The sequence below is a fragment of the Centruroides sculpturatus genome, unplaced genomic scaffold, assembly GCF_000671375.1.
Source record: "Centruroides sculpturatus isolate CEXI.00-Female unplaced genomic scaffold, Cexi_2.0 scaffold1676, whole genome shotgun sequence".
In the NCBI taxonomy this organism is placed as follows: Eukaryota; Metazoa; Arthropoda; class Arachnida; order Scorpiones; family Buthidae; genus Centruroides; species Centruroides sculpturatus.
Genome location: NW_019385839.1, coordinates 132,167 through 137,493, shown reverse-complemented (window position 1 = coordinate 137,493; position 5,327 = coordinate 132,167).

The window sequence follows — 5,327 nt, the reverse complement described above, 5'->3', positions numbered from 1 at the left end:
ATTTTAATTAAAATTTTATTATGCATTACAATAATTGAGTGAAATTGATCTGAATTTTGGGCAATATGCTTGTAATAAAAATAGTTCCTTTGCAGATTTAACTATTGACTGATATTATATTCAATCTGTTATAGTTCAAACCTGCACATAAAGATCAGTTATCAACATCTTAAGAAAATACACCATCAAAATCCTATGTATACATACAACCATCAAAATTCTAACAAACATATTAAATAGTCCAATAAATCAATGATATACATTGAGAGTTTAACTCTTAAAGTGAACAAAGTCCACAATTCTGAAGTAAACAAAGTCTATACAAACTATTTTAAAGACGGAGAGTTATTTAGGAATAATTATTATTAAATTTTATCCTAAAAAAATAAAAATATACTAATGGGTAGGTACTATGTACACTTAATGTCATGTGTAATGAATGCATCATCTTTCCAATAATAAAATGCAGAAATATTACAGATAACTTAAATACAACATAAGTAATATAAAATAACAGAACTTAATTTGGACTTTGTTCACTTCACAACTAAATCCTCCAATTTTGACAAACAATATTAAAAGTGCAAATTTTAAGTAATCCCTTATAACAAACAAAAAATAAGCAATATTGTAGGTATGAAATGTTTAAACAAAACACAATAAAGACATGTTTATAGCAGCAAATGTATAACATTCAATACTGAAATGAAAAAGCAGAAATATGCAAACTTCAACTCACAATCTGTTAAATTTAAATGTCAGTTGCACACAATTCCTAAACCTTCAGTTCCTTAAGTGATCTTTCATACTGAGACTACACGAACTTCCACAATTTCCAAGAAGGCCACATCTCTCTCTAACCATGATTAGAGTAAGCATCAAAAACAAGGGAAGCATGTTTAATGATTCTTTTGACCACAATTAAAGATTGTCTGATCTATTAATTAAGTTTATGAAACAAAAACATGGCAGAAAAACTAACTACAATCACAAAAATGATTCCAGTATAAGACCTAAACTATTTTCATTGGTTATCTAATAATTACAGTAACTGAAAAACAGTTTAAATTTTTGGGAATGTCTTATTTTTTTAATAAGAACTTTTTAAAATATTTCTTTTAAATCGTGGAAAACCAATTTTTGGTTCTTAATTTCTCCTACTTTTATACATTGAATCATTCAACTGTATTTTTCCTAATTTTATTCATTAAAAATAGCACCAAAGATAATCATGATATTGTTAATGATATTCATGGAAAATGTAATCCATTGGAACTGCATGCTTAACAGAAGTTTTGGAAAATGGNGCGGGCCGCAACACGACTCCCGGCGAGCCGCATGTGGCCCGCGGGCCTCATGTTGGCCACCCCTGATCTAAACAATCATCGCAACTGGCTAAAATCATCTATAATATTGCTACCATTTCATTGGTTTCTCTTCACCAAAATACTGGTAATTTAGTGTATCACTTTTAACTTAAAAACTAATAATGCATGAATATTTCTTTAAAATGTAATTATTGCCTCTTGAAATACAAAACTTTAAACCATTTTGTTAAAGATTGCTCTGCTAAGAATTAATATCATCATAACTTGAAAAGAATTTTTAAACCTTTGCAAATATTTCTATAAAAAACAACAGAACAAATCTACACAAAAATATATAAAACAAAATTTATTTCTTTAAGAGAGTATCAAAAGAACAAAAAACAAAAATTCTTTGACACCACGTTGAAAGTAATTATTCAATGTATACAGTCGCTGACTAACGAAAGTGTCTGTATGAAGTCTTCATAAGAACTCAAGCATTGCCAAGTACATTAGCTAGTTATATTATAATTTACAAATTCTTATTCTCAGTGATGTTATAAATTTCATTTACATTTAAAATAATTATATCAAATATGCAAGAAGTAATATTATAGCATACCAATGTATGAAGCAATGAAAGATAACAGAATATTTAAATAACCTAAGGTAATCTAATCTAATCTAGGAAGATAATAAAAAGTAATACACCTAACCTGAAATTTTCATTTTGATTTTCAAATAAGCACATGATCATACATTTTAATTCTTACAGGCATTCTTTCAAACAAAAATCCCTTAAAAATCTAACAAATTGTAATATCGAAAGTGGATTTAAATATGAAACATGACAGAAATAACGCCTTAAATCTACAGTCAATTAAAATTTTTATAGTTTTTTTCATTTAATTACTTTAATTTATTATTCAATAATTAATATATTTTGTGTTGGAAGTGTATCCTTATCTACCAAAATATAAATTAGGAAAAAACAACTTTAACTATGGAAATAAATTCTGATAAAAAGTACATTAATAATTTATCATATTTTATCTGTTATATTCAGAAATTATTATTAATGAATACTTTTTTGGCATAAATCAGTTATCTATCAGCAATCCTTATACAGAGTAGAACCTAAGTTCAGGAAGACATACATACATAACCAAGTTCAGTAGATGTGTTTGAGATCAAAGATTGTCCACCCCAGGACACATACATATAAAAAATTACCATATATTTTACAATGGCTATGGTTTTTTAATTAATAAATACATAATTTCATTTAAAAAAAATTGCAAAATAATTAATTTAAGAGCTATTTTTATCCAATAATTAACGATGCTGCACCAAAAGTGCTGTCTTGTTTTTTACTAAATTTAATAATTACAAATTAATTTAGACAAATCTTTAAAAAAATCTGGCTTGAAATGGCACTCAAAAACCACAAATATTGCATGCTAGGCCGGTGACACGACCAATCATGCATATTTAAGTCTGGGGAAGACTTAAATATGCACGATTGATAATGTTTGCCAATTTTTCCAACATATCATTCGATTGTTTCTGTTAAGGTCAGTTTATAGTTCGATGATAGTATAGAGTTTCAAGGCTGCTAGTCATCACTGCAGTTGACAAGAATATCAGGTTTACAGTCAAACTCTGGCCAGCCGTAACTTGGTGCAGTGACTTGGCATCAGACATTAAAGTTGAGCATTGTTCAACATTAGAGTTGTGTCAATAAACCAGAAGTGTACTGTATAGTATGACATCAAGGATAGCATACAATGGTGAACCTAGCAGAATTCTGTAAACTCCGCCATTGCAGCACCATGCTGCCACTGGACCACAAACCGACCTAGTTTCCTTTGTCAAAATTTTCTGCACATAGAAAAAATGATGGTATCAATCTACCCTAATAATAGATAGTGCTCTCACTATCTAAAAATAATACTGAAAAGATTTTATTTGATAAGTTTAAGGACAAAAAATTCTACTAAAAAATAGCACCAAAGATAATCATGATATTGTTAATGATATTCATGGAAAATGTAATCCATTGAACTGCATGCTTAACAGAAGTTTTGGAAAATGGACAGGATAAGAAATCTTTGTCCATTCTGTATTACGTGGATACTATAGAAGGCAATGTCCACTTAACATAGCTATAGGACTATTGATATATTATTATTCAAAAAATACTTAGCAGCAACTTAAATACTTTACAACACAAATCTGTTCATTGCAATTAAATCAATAATACAACTTGTCAAATGATATTTCTTGTGATATTTATACTATGAGAAATTGTAAATATAAATTTTTGATCGAATTACAATTTTACACACAAAACAAGGTAAATTTTAGAAAGTAAAAAGTTCTATTTAGAAAAATTCATTTATTCGAAAAAGATAACTGTCATATAAATGCTTTATAAATTCACCAGCATTTTTAGCAAATAAAAAAACATTTAGAAAGTTTATAAGCTACTGTTTCATGTTTTTCAGTGTGATCATCAAATAAATAAATAAAATAAAAAAAACCTGTTAAATATAGAGCATAAACCCGATTTAATTATAATAAGAGATTTACTGAACTACAATCTTATCATTTTTATACATTACAAAAATTTAATATTGACTAAACACACCTTTAATGAATAAATTTATCTTTAGTATAATAATATTCTAATAGAAATGTTTCTTTTCAATTAAACTGTATTTTAACAATTTAAAAAATTTTGCTTTATCAATGCTATATTAATATAATACTGTGTTTTTAATTTTTAAAGCCAAAACATCAAAAAGAAAATTCGTATTAAATAGTTTGCAATAAATTTCTCGTCATCCTCAGATGCTACAAGGATAATAGAAGGATAGTTGAGTGTATAACAGGAAGATGATGTTTAAATTGAGCTTGTAAAGAATAGAATAGCATGGTTTACGATCAAATTTTAAAAAGATATGTTTTTTAAACATTTTTTTAAGATTATTATTAATACAGATAAATTTCAAATTAACTGATAACTAGACAGCGGATTTTAGGCAAATGCCTATTTTTTTCCTTGGCATATACTTGGCTAAGATTTTGTACGAACACTTCTCATGAACATTTAGACCGAAACAATGGTATTTTATAATGCCTAAAAATGCTTATTTTGACATTGCTGCCTATTTTTGCCTAAAACACAAAGTTTGGTCTGTTTTCATATTTTTAAAAAGTTTTTATTCATTTTTCGTTTTATTTTCCGCAAAGGTTTACTTTAATTCTTATATTAAACTTCTTAAGTTTTATTTTTTTCCTGAAAATGCAATCAGACAAATTCAAATTTTTATTATTATTGATTACTTATATTTAATTCCCAGTGGATGCATATCCCAAGCAGAAAAAATTAGAATGCAATAATAACATAAATAAATTACACCCCTGATGCAATTTTATAGTAATAAAATTAAAACTATATGAAATATTTTAAAATAAATATAGCGTCAGAGATGCTTTATTTGTCATTTTTAGACAGCGGATTTTGGCAAATGCCTATTTTCCCCTTAGCATATACATGGCTAAGATTTTGTACTAACTACTACAGTGAACATTTCTTCGATATCAAAAAACTTCTGGACACTTTAACGGACAATGCAGTTTGCGTAACTAAAGCCAAGAAAATTTTGAACGACATTTATGTTCAGAACAGGTTGATGTACATCGAGTGTTATTTCACATTCATTGAATTCATCTATTACTGCACTTGAAAGTAGTGGGAAACCTATATACGAACAAATTGATCTTCTCAACAGAGCAAACCAGAAACTTTGTGATGCACCAGGCACTACTGCAAAAAAAGTGAAGAAAGAGTTGAAAGCAGTGCTTCAAAAGAGACTTGGATTAAAGTGCTTGTTTATTGTGGCTGATATTTTTGCAAGAAAGAAGAGCAAAAGTGAATTCCCAGTTCATCTTCTTCCAAGGTTGAAATATAATCCGTTATCTTCAGTAGATGTGGAACACATCTACTGAAGATAA